Here is a 12506-nt window from a genome sequence, read left to right as displayed (position 1 = left end):
CATAAGTTGTAGTGAACGACGTTTTTTTGGGTTTTACAGCATAATCTTTAACAAACATGCCAATGCAATACAGAAGCAACAAAAAATCAGAGCCGAAGATTAGAAGCAACATTTTATTAATGCTCTGAAAGAATGTTGAACCCAAACAAATTTTTGCCACCAGAACATATTTTCAAAGATTTCTCCACTGAGAAACTCAACACTGCAGCAGCATTTCTAAATATCGAAAAATTTGTTTTTAAGCAAATTGGCAAAATTTTGGCAGCCTCTTCACTATACTAGACAATAACCTAAAGCAAGCATTGCTTACTGTAGCCTTAAGTGCCAAAATTGCAAGAGGAATTTTTGAAGAATTTTTTTAGAAGGACAAACACGTATCAGAATAAACATTCACGGTTAGAACCAGTCACATTTTAAAATCAGAAGGTATGCGTATCTTAATAATAACAAAAAATATCCAGGAAACGGTATATTTTTATGTGGGAATTTCAAGCAATTAACTCGTTCACTGGTGACAGTTGAAAATTTTTCGAGTACCAAAATTCAGTTACAGCATTTACTTCCAAAAAATACGCTAGCTTTTTTATGCTTTATAATAGGACAAAAAACTTCTTTCACATCTGCATTTTAGCATCTGCCTTTTAGGTAAGCTTAAAGTTTTAGGATAGTCTAAAATTTAAGGTGAGATTTAAAAAAAACATAACCGAAAGAACTTCGGAAACGATTCGAGGTGGAACTCCACTTAAACGCCATCCAACTACTCATCAGACAAACGTGTCTCCACTAATTTACGATTATCTTGAAACAAAACCAAAAAACAAAAAAGTAAACATACCCGGCAGATTGCCGGAAAATAGCCGCCGTTGATTCCAATAAGCATGATTGGGATTGAACGAATAGAATATATTGAAAAAAAAAAATTTTTGTACAAAAATATTTTTAAGTCCGATTTACTTTGATGGCATTTCGTACTTGAATATACTTCTGTTTCTTAGAGAGAGGCTACAGGGGCTACTATCAACACCAATAAGCATTAGAGGTGGTAACTAAGACTTATAGGAACGACGTTCAAATAGCGGGCATCTAAAATTGGGCTTTATGGGTTTATCCCGTTTCTATTTCTGACTTCAATTTTTTATACCGACTCTGTTCATTTTGAATTGCTTTGCTTAGCAACTGATGTTCAAATTCACTTCTAGCAGAATGAGAGAAGAGAGAAACTAGCCTACAGAAGTCAAAAAGATTTCACGCAAAATGTCGAAAAAGCGGCAAAATGGTAAAGCGAAAAAAAGTTTGACGAAGTAAAAAAAAATACGAGCGCAATAATAGCCGGCTGAGAAGATGAGGGCGGCTATTAATAACAAGAAAATAGAATCTGTTAAAAATGATTAAAAAACTGATCAAATTTTGTCATATATATAGATCCCGAAATAACTACCTCTGCCAAAATTACTTCATCAAAACAACTAGTATCTACTAAAACCACTTATGAGAATTTTTTATAAGAAAAATTGGAAGCCAAATCATGAAAAAAATAAGCTCTTACAAACAACTTGGACTAAAAAAAACTGGAAGTTAATTATTTTTTTAAAATTACAACAGCACATATATCCAAAGAAAAATTTCTTTCAGCCAATAGGGTATCCAGATGCTCGCAAAACAATAAGCAAGTCATAATAGGCTAAGAAACTTGTCTAAAAAACAAAAAATGAAAAACTGCAAATAATTAGGAAAAATAGTTCTCTTTTTCGCTATTTTTTTTTGTCATATTTCTCAACAAACAAATGATTCATATACAAAAAACTGTAACCAATTGCTATCTAAAATTTGCTCAAGTAGACAGGGTCTCTTCAATACTCATTTGAGCCTGTAAAACAAAACAATCGTCGAAAAACGCAAAAATTAGCCCGTAAATCAGCAAAATACATGGACAACCTCCGATTTAGCATAAAATTCATAAGAATTTCGAGAAACCTTCAAACCACTACCAGAACCAGCCAAAAACTAAAATAAAATCCTAAACAAACCTCTTAACCAAAAAAACTGCTTTAAAATGCCGCACCTGAACAAAAAATTTCGCTCGCTTACAAAATTTTTTCACACCTCAATTTCTCGCTCTCTAGAAAACAGCGATATGAACAAAAAACTGACTCTCTTTTCGCTCCACTCCTCATTTTGTTCAGCAAAAAAAAATCACTCCAAATTTTTTTACGTGTTTCATTTCCCGCTTCAAAAATCACCCCAATAAAATTGATTTTAAAAAGGACTTCTCCAATACTCCTCTTCGAGTTGTAGAAACAAGAGAAAGAAGAGAGATTAAACACGTTAACCCCCCGTTGTTATTTATCATGCATTAATGTTATATAATGACCGAGATAATTTTAGCAGTAATTAGTTCAAAAATATTTTGATCTCAAAAACCTTGTCTGGATAAACAGACAATTCTAAGAACACTTTCTCAGACTTTTGAATTTTTTATAGCACTTTTCATTGACACTGCGCAAAATATTTTCAGTTCAAATCAACAAAATCGAACATAAGTTTCAATTTCAGTACAGTTTCCGTTTTTCATAATTGATATAAAATGATGCATTATTAAGGTAGAAGTTTTACAGTAAAAGATTGCAAACAGCAGATTATGAATATTAATGAAGCAAAAGGAAACGGATATACAATAAATTCGAAGGTTTTGTTGATTGTATCGTAGTTGCTTGTTAGAGTACATCACGTATGAAACCAAATCAAAGCTATAAAAGGTCGGAAAGTGGTTATATGACCCTCAAAAAAGTTCTCATCTGCAAAAATGTCTAAACACCACTTGTAAATTCAGATCAACTGACGTCACAAAATCGTGTATCACACATGAGCCGCATTGCACAGTTTATTCATGATTTTAACTTTTTATTTAAGTACTTTTAATTTTTTTTCGGCTTGCATTGAAATTACGAACCAAAAGTTGATCAATTCTTCAGCTAACTACCCATTTTAGGGAGAAAAACAATCTGACCATTTAAAATAGCAATAACAGCCCATAATATACAGGATGTAATTATATCAAGGTGCAACTGAATCTATCATTTCAATCCTATCTAAAATCGGAACAACTGGCATTCAAAATTAGGGATACCTACTTTTTGGGGTAAAAGAATTTTGGTGTAAATTTTGTTGGGTTAAATGATATCGTGAGTGAAAAGACGGGGGGGGGGGGGTCACAACAAAAACATCACGATATCAAAAATTATTAAATTTTAGTTTCAGTTGGTTTGCCATCTTGAACAGAATGGGGGGAGGGGAGGGGGGTGTTGTTTTAGCGTTCCGTAAACCCTCCCTAATGAGTAGCTAAATATAAACAAGAATAAACAAGACAAGATCCGTCACAATAAATACATTAATTTGAATGCAAATTCATTTTCGATTGCGTGAATCGTTCTCAATATGACTGTTCTGTATTCATTTAGTTATTGTAACAGAAAATCAGTTCAAAAGATGCCTACTGTTGAAAACTATTTACTCAGTCAATATTGACGCCATAGGCTTAACTGGAAAATTTTTCCCATAATTGGTTTAGAAGCATAAACAACATTGATACAGCAAAAACTCATGTTGAAAATCTCCTAACCAGAAATTGGTAAAAGAATTATTGAACATTACAAAGCTGTCAAATCAACACATTCCCTTAAGCCGCAGCCCAGCCAACCACTCAATGACTAAAAGGAGCCTACTAATTAAATATACTAACCATTTTGAAACCATAACATAACACGAGAAAGGCCAAAAAAGATATCTGAAAAAATATCTAGTAAAATTTTATCCACCGAACCCACTATTGCCAAATCTCGCAACAATAATAAGTTACATTTAATGCCCGACCAAATGTCGATAGAAAAACAAGGGAAACGCTACATGCAGAGAAAACCGCGGAAAGGTGACGAAAAAGAGAAAAAATTGTTACAAAACATGCTACCTCTCGGTTCTTATTTAAGAACAACCTTAAATAAATTCTTCAGCTCGATCAGTGCACTACGCAATTCCAGTCAGAAAAACACCAGACAGCAATAAAAAAAGCAAAAAACAAAAAATCGGGAAAATAATACAAAATTATATAAATTTGTTTCAGTAAAAATTGAAAGATATGAAACTTTGAACGGTCAAGTCTTATTAGCAATACATATATAATAGTTCTAGGTTAAAAAATTACACTAAGATGGGCAAAAATTTGATTAAAATAACCCCCTTTTTTAGCAGACAAATCAAAATTAAAATCTATTAAATCGAAAGTACAACTAAACTACTAATATAACTAATTTCAGACAAAAATCTCCCCAGATGCTATGAAAAAAGAGATAAGATCACAAAAAATGCTATCCAACAGGGCAAAATAGCAAAAACAGCTCAAAATTGCGCCCAAAAGTCAAATATTTTATCAGACAACCAAAAAGGCTTCCAAACGCACTATTACTTAAACACTGAGACAAACAACGTTAACTGCTAAAATTATGTCAAAAGTAAAAAATATTGCTTTGAAAATGGCACAAGCAATAAAAAACAATAAACTCGCTTAGCGAAAAATTTTTTCAGACCTACTTTTATCGCTCTCTCAGAATAATGCATGAACGAAAACCACTCTAAATTCGCTCTCTGCTTTTGATTTTTGTTCAGCAGAATGAGCTAAACACTTATTTTCACGTGGGGCATTTGACTTCCTCTAAAACAGATCCTCTAATATAGAATTCACCGCTTGCAAAAAAAAACAGATCACCATTACTCCTCTTCGCGTCGTAAAAATTTATCTACTACACTGAAAACCTAAACTTCCCGTGCAACTTGAAATCAAAAAGGCTGACTGCATATTTCGCTTATGCGATCTATTGAAAAAAACATCGATCGCCATACCACGAGCATGACTATTTATAAGAAGGTTGCCAAAAAGAGTTAATAGAAACAGTACATAAAAATTCAACGATATGCACATTGAGAAGAGCAAAAACAAAAAAAAACAATTTTCAGAACTAATTTAAGATTTCAGATAACGAAATGGAAGCAAAGATAACCTATAACTGTCGACAATGCCAACAGTGCACTGTTGTCTGTAAAATAATCAAGAAATTCAGGCCCAGTAACATGGTGCAAAAAAGTGACATTTCACGCCAAGCATCAAAACTGTCAGGTTTTTCAAATCCAAGCAAACCTTAATAAACGGCCATGTGATTTGATCATCTGCACATTTTTCCATAATCTTCTTTTTCAATGTCTTTCCGGAGTTCTAAAAATAAATTTGTTTCACTCATTACAACTAGAAGAAATTTTTTCAGCGTTAATTTTTTCAAATTTTCAAAATTTAACAAAAATTACCCGATAAATTCCAAGATACATTCTTAATTTTAAAAACTTAGGATGAAGAAAATCCTGATTGAAGGACTGTCTCAGAGCATAGTCCAATAATAGTTGAATTAAATATATACTGAAATTGAGCAATTCCTGCCAATAAGCCAATAAGAAAACACTCAAAGATGTCTTGGAAAAAAAACTGATCTGGATTTTTCAGGCAAATTCAGTACTATATCATACTGAATTAGAAACCAAAACACAGTGTACCAAATTAAATCTTCCAGTACAACCCAGACTTCCATACTCACTACTAGAGTAGAGTTTTAAATAGAATGCAATTAGGAAAATTTGCTTGATATAACATTGAGAACCACTTATTGCCAGGTTGATATGATTCATGTCCTTAAAACTAAAATTATAAGATAGGTTGTTACCATTTTCTGTGAAGCACAGTTAATCCAAAAAAAGAGAATCGGAGGAGTTCAAAATCGCTGAAAATATTCAAACACTTTTCAACTTGTTTTTGAAAAATGGTTCAAATGTTTCGAGAATTTTTTAGTGAAACTAACATTATACAATTATTTTAACTATTCAGGCGAGCTTCAAAAAAGCAGAACATAGGGCAGCAAAGATCTAATTCCAAAAAAATTCCCATACCACTGCTACCCGATGACACATATTATGATTACTAAAAAAGAGATTCTCTCGATATTGCATCGCTGCTATCATTCTTCCTATAGCTCACTATGCACACATAATTAGACTGATTAGACGTTAGGGAGATATTAAAGTATTACAAAGAAGTACTTAACGCGCAGCCTCATAATTAAAAGATGAAAAATATGGAAAATGAAGGCAGCGTATTGCTTATCTTTCAAACACGTGACATTATAAAACTAACGAGGCGGACAAACACACATTGAAGATAATCATGAAAATGAACGCTTGAAATTTCCCCGTCTTTGAATGGTATAACCAGGGAAAGAGGAAAATATGGAAGGAAAACAAAAACAAGTGTTGACAACCTACTGTCATTTTTCACAGCTCATAATACACTACTGTTCATGAACCATAAAAATAAGCAAGCATTTCAATTTTACAGTTCGAGTAACCGAAAAATAACAGCTTCCCTCCAAACAGAAAACGTCAAATTGCAAAAAAACCGCTTCAGGTCAAGAAAATTCGCAGAAAAATTTGCAGAAAGCACCAACCTTTACGAATAAAATTCTAACATTTTTGATTATCGAAAAAACTTTAAAAGTTTATAAAATGGGGAGATTTCGGAAAAGAACTTCGTCACAACTTTGGGAACGTAAATCAAGAAAATCGAACACCACTAATTTGACCGAAAAGAAATGAATAAAGCGAACAAAAATGAACAAAGTGTGAAATAAAATGCGCAACACAGCAGAAAAAAAACAAAAAAGACGGAAACAAGGATGAGTTAGTTGACAGAAAATAAAAGGAGGCACAAAAAGGTGTTAACGGAGGCAGTAGTTCAGCAAACAAACTATTAAATACCATCCTTTTTATTATGTCGCCTAAAGGTCGTTGTATTTTTGCATTATATTTTGGGGATCATAAAGTCAAAGTTGATTTTGTAAAATAGCCCAAACTTGCCAGCCGTAGAAAAATAGATAAAATGAAACGAGATCTCTCTTGCATGCTCTTTGTGATTAGGAGAAAAAGCGAAGAACATTTTGAGGGGATCGTACAAAAACGGGCGGGGTGGGGCTCCTTCCTATAAAAGCATAAAACCCCTCCCCCGCTTTGTGTGACAAGAATCTAAAGACCGCCCCTCCATTCTACCTCTATTTCTTTCCCATATAGAGGGGCTACATTTAGTGGGGCTATAATGGGGGAAAAGCCTAAAGAGAGCCCGATTTAGGAACACTATAGCATCAATTGTTTTTGATTAATACGCTTTTAAGCAGTCTTTGTTCAAACCTAATAGTAGAGCTGTTCTTTAATACAACTCAAAATACTAAAAAGCTCGCCCGTTTTGCAGAGTCAATTTAGAACAATCGATAAATTTGAATCAGTAAGAATAGCAGCATTGGTGGAAAGCGTGCTAGTTCAGAATATTTTAACGAAAATTCTGTTTTTTTTTCACGAATAACAGGTAAACTATGGAGCACATTTTTTTGACAGCTACAGTAAAAGCTAGTGTTCTCACCACTTTTGAACGACTAAAGAAACTTCGCGGATATAACTTTTATCGCGAAAGAGATGAGTGGTTTAATTCAAAAGTTCTAGCAAAGTCAATATTCTAGGAACTGCATCACGGCAATTTTGTTGTTTATCCTTGACACGAGTTTACTGCACAGACGCTTTTTAATAATAGCCGTAGTGTTAAATGTAAGCAACAGATGTCTAATTCATTAACAGTCCCAACCTCTAGTTCTTTGATCTTTGACACAGGACAATTCTTTGATATACAGCAAGAGCTATCCAATTTCGAGGGGTTATAATGTCATTGAAGGCTAAAATGATGGTATAAGAGCTTATTATAAACCAATTTTAAAAGGGTGTAAGTGTGGTAAAAGTCACTCGAAAAGTCAAAGCATCGAACGAAAAAATGTTCAATCAAAAAATCGCATTAAGACGCATAATAATAATATTTGCGATCAACTATAAAGCATCTTCCTTTTAAAACCGTTGATATCTGGAATCGAGCTAGTGGATATTGTTATTTAAAATAAAACTCCGTTACTTCTTGGTGAGTATGAAAGGAGAAAAATAAAATAAACAGCACAAAGTTTTTATCCAAGGAAAAACACTCACACGTCTCAAAACTAATATCGTTAACTACACTAGCTTGGTCAAAATTCAAGCGCTTCAGGTTAGACAGGCGCCCAGGAATAGCAGCATTTGTGGAAAGCGTGCTAGTTCAGAATATTTTAACGAAAATTCTGTTTTTTTTCACGAATAACAGATAAACTATGGAGCACATTTTTTTGACAATTACAGTAAAAGCTAGTGTTCTCACCACTTTTGAACGACTAAAGAAACTTCGCGGAGATAAGTTTTATCGAGAAAGAGATTTGGTTTAATTCAAAAGTTCTAGGAAAGTCAATATTCTAGGAACTGCATCACGGCATTTTTGTTGTTTATCCTTGACACGAGTTCACTGCACAGACGCTTTTTAATAATAGCCGTAGTGTTAAATGTAAGCAACAGATTTCTAATTCATTAACAGTCACAACCTCTAGTTCTTTGCTTTGATCATTGATATATAAAAAATGGAGAGATCTATGCAAGAGCTATCCAAGGCCGAGGGGTTATAATGTCAATGAGGGCTAAAATGATGGTATCAGAGCTCTTTATAAGCCCCTTTTAAGATTTGAATTGATAAACGAACCCAATTTCGGCGCTCAATTGATTTAATTTTTAGTAGTTAACTGCTTCATTCTAAGTTAACGTCCTAAATTCTGAATGAGGGCAATTTATATTACGAAAAAATCAAGAAGTCAAGTGTGGTAAAAGTCACTCGAAAAGTCAAAGCGTCGAACAAATAATTTTTCAATTAAAAAATCGCATTAAAAAGACGCATAAATAAAAAAATTTGCGATCAACTATAAAGCATCTTCATTTTAAAACCGTTGATATCTGGAATTGAGCTAGTGGATATTGTTATTTAAAATAAAACTCCTAAAATAAATAATACTTCTTGGTGAGTATGAAAGGAGAAAAATAAAATAAACAGCACAAATTTTTATCCAAGGAAAAACACTCACACGTCTCAAAACTAACATCGTTAAATACACTAGTTTGGTCAACATTGAAGCGCTTTAGGTTAAACAGGCGCCCAAAAATACACACAAAAAAAAACAAAAATGCACCTTGCCAATGAGAAGCAGAAAGCAGCAAACCAACCTAATACGCTCAAAATCTGGTACGTCTCAGCTCATACTGCGGAAAACTATTTCTCACCAACAAAATCATTGCGTTGTACAAATATACAGGGGGCACACATTCCAACCATTGAAATTGAGCAACACAGGCAGAATTATTGTAAAAAGGTAACAAAGGGACAAAAATTGTAAAATTGTTCCCTTAAAATAATTGTAAAATTATTGTCAGAAAGAGAGCACGACCGAGCAGCTAGTCAGTTTGCAACCACGACACGTATAATTGACAAATTTTTGAAAACATAACTGACTATTGTCGGGCGAATTGCTCTCAAGCGACTGGCTTCTTCAGTAAATAACTACGATTTTGGGAGTCTAGCTATAGCTTAATTGAATGGGTGAGGAATGAGCAAGGCGGGGGGGGGCACGGGCAGTCGAGCGCGAAGGGTTACGAGTGCAAAGATGTGCAGGGGTGAAGTGTGTATAGGGGTTTATGCGGGAAGGGGTGAAGTTATGGCGGGTCGTGAATCCAAAACAATTTCGGTGAATCGCATACTTAGAGTTTCGTTAGCAAAAAAGCTCTGAGGGAACTTAATGCCCTCGGGGCGTTAACTGTTATCTCGTTTTGGAGAACGAAGAGTCAAAACGGCCAGAAGAAAAATTGGTCGAGCAAAAAAATTGCATTATAAATTTGGATTAAATGCAAATAGGAACAACCAACAACTCCGCGAGAAAGCAAAACGGTTACAAATCAATTGGTAAAATATCAAACACCTACAAAATTGCAATAAATAAAAAAATGTTAAACTATCAAACAATGATCGCAAATGATTTCAAACAGTACTTGTAGAAGTCAAGAATTCAAATATGCCGTAAAAAAGCTAATCGAGTTCCCATTCTTTGAAAACGAGTTTTAGAAAGCTGCCTAGAGCAAGAAAAACTGAAGTGAGTTTTAATGTTGGCCTCAATATCATGATAATCACCTCATAGCTGCAAGAAGAAACAATCCACTACCGTCGAGCGAAGTGCTCTCAAAAGACCGGCGAGCGATTGGCTGCGGCAGTAGCCAGCTGCGTCTTAGGGACGCTAGGAATAGGGGTGTCCGGAGTGTGGCGGGGGGCAAGCTTTGATGGGGGGTCAAACTTTCAAGATTAAGAACCACCCTTCACACCATGAAATTGACTCCTCAAAAATTTTTAGTGAATCGCGTTCTTGAGTATAGTAAAAGCTTAGGGTTCTAAGAGACCACAGGACTAATATAATTGCAACAAACTGCGTTTGAGAGCAATTGGTTAATATTGCGAAAAAGTTCAAAAGATCCAATCAAACAGACGTGAAACTCTTCGATGAGGGGCTAAAGCCAAATTAACTCTATAAGAATTAAATACCTTTACAGTAACTAATAATATACTGCTGTATTAAAAAATTTTCATCAATTTTTTAATATTGTTTCCAACATTGTTGTTTCCATAAAGAAACAACCTTTTTTATGCAATTAAGGCACAAAAGTTCTATAATTCTTATTTGAGTCGATGACAATCCTTGAATCCAAAAGATTCTTTTCACTATAGACTTACACTTGTTAAAAAAAATGCTGAACTTCGCCTTTTTTACACGACGGGGAAAACCTTTTTCATTTTGATTGAACAATAATTTCAAGTGCATAGTTTTGTCACGCGTTTTTAAAAAATGAAAGAAGCCCAGTAAAAAAAAACCCAGAAAAATTTGATTATCATTCTGCGATTTGAGAATTAAATTTACCCTCATATTTGGAAAATCTGTGAATTTGTCAAGAATTACTAGCAACATCAGCAGCTTTCTACAAAAGCTACTTCGTTTAATCCTTTCATTTTCCCACTTCAGTCCATAGATTGCAGAGCGTCCGTCTCGCATTGGCCTTCATAAACATTCAAGGTCTCGTGGAGAAAGATGTCACAAAATGGCAGAATAACAAAAAAAGATATGGGGCTAATATTTGTTTGAACATCGAGATAAATTTCCTGAAAACCGGAGCAACAAAATGTTGGAGACAAAAACTTAAAATAGGTGCGTCAATTTACATACGATATTCACATTAACAAGGACATTTGTTCATTGACCTTATAGTTTGTTATTATATTATTGTTAAAATTAATTTTAAAAAATAGGTTCTACAAGATTGGAGGCAAGTGATAGTTTAAAGGCCGATTACAATTTTGAAAATTGGAAATCTACTAAAAACAGGAGCTTACTAATAAAGCTGTTGAGTGTATTATTCTCTCATTTAGCTTTAGCCACTTGAGTCATAAGAAAGAAAACCAAACGCTTTAATTTTGTCAAAATCTACTAACACTTAAAAAATGACAGATTGCCAAAAACTGTTTCAATGATTAACAATAATTTCAAATGATTTTCTAAAAGCATAGCTGCTAAATTTGTCAAAAACTCAGAAATCTTAAAAGCTTTTATATTTTATTGATCTTGAGCTCAACTTTTTGGCTCAATAAAACAACTCGGAAAGAATTGCCATATTTTGGAAAACAGGGGAGGGGGTTAAAGTATAACAATGGGGGGGGGGGGGGGGTGTGTTAAAGTATAACAAGCATGCTTCAGTTTTAGTGGTGAAACATGACAAAAATGTGAAAGTATTTTTTATGCAAGAGACCTGTCCCAGTTCGATTGGTGGTGGTGACTGTGGCAGTTGTTGTATTAGTGGCATGGCGTTTGGCTAATGGTGGTATGTGATAGATAGATTGATCAATGGGGACTTAACGATACATCAATCACGCAATAACCACCCCGATCAAATGTCACTCAGAGAGCGTCAAATTACCACTCGCGTCCTCCACACCACAAGACAGATGATGATCAATTTCAATACCATTCCACACTCAAATATTCATTCCCTTTATCAACAGCAAAACGTCAACCAAAAGAGACAAATAAAAATTTTCAGCCCCTATGTCAGAACTAATATTTTTTTAAAACAATTTGTGAAAGATTTTAAAGCGAAATTACCGATTCAAGGCGACAAAGAAAATCAGTACCACAATTAAACAACCCCTCAATGTTTTTTGTCAAGCGCGACCCGACTGTAATTAGATTCGGACACGACTACATTATATACGAATCGACCCATTTTAAGATTCAAATGATAGAAAGCTCAACCACCGTGTCACAATTTGAAAGACGCTTCTTTATTATGTGACAGCATTGAGATAGTCACTAGAACAAAATTTAAAACAATTCACATCACATTCATATAAAACAGTTGATATAAACTAGTACAAAAATCGCAATAAATAATACAGGAACGATGACATGCCAACCAATGACCAGCAACAGACG

At 34.1% G+C, this 12506-nt stretch overlaps 2 protein-coding genes across 5 annotated transcripts in view; one reads left to right on the top strand and one right to left on the bottom strand.

Annotated features, from left to right (window-relative positions):
- Nucleotides 1–12506, top strand: part of LOC142339590 (membrane-associated protein Hem-like) — a 479910-nt gene that overhangs the window by 148697 nt on the left and 318707 nt on the right. The gene's annotated exons all lie outside the window — the stretch shown is intronic.
- Nucleotides 1–12506, bottom strand: part of LOC142339592 (potassium voltage-gated channel protein Shal-like) — a 109010-nt gene that overhangs the window by 44863 nt on the left and 51641 nt on the right. The window lies entirely within an intron of this gene.

The sequence above is a fragment of the Convolutriloba macropyga genome, chromosome 5, assembly GCF_964194025.1.
Source record: "Convolutriloba macropyga chromosome 5, txConMacr16.3, whole genome shotgun sequence".
Taxonomy (NCBI): Eukaryota; Metazoa; Xenacoelomorpha; order Acoela; family Convolutidae; genus Convolutriloba; species Convolutriloba macropyga.
Note: the sequence above shows the minus strand (reverse complement) of the source record. Positions and strands in the feature narration are given on the sequence as shown.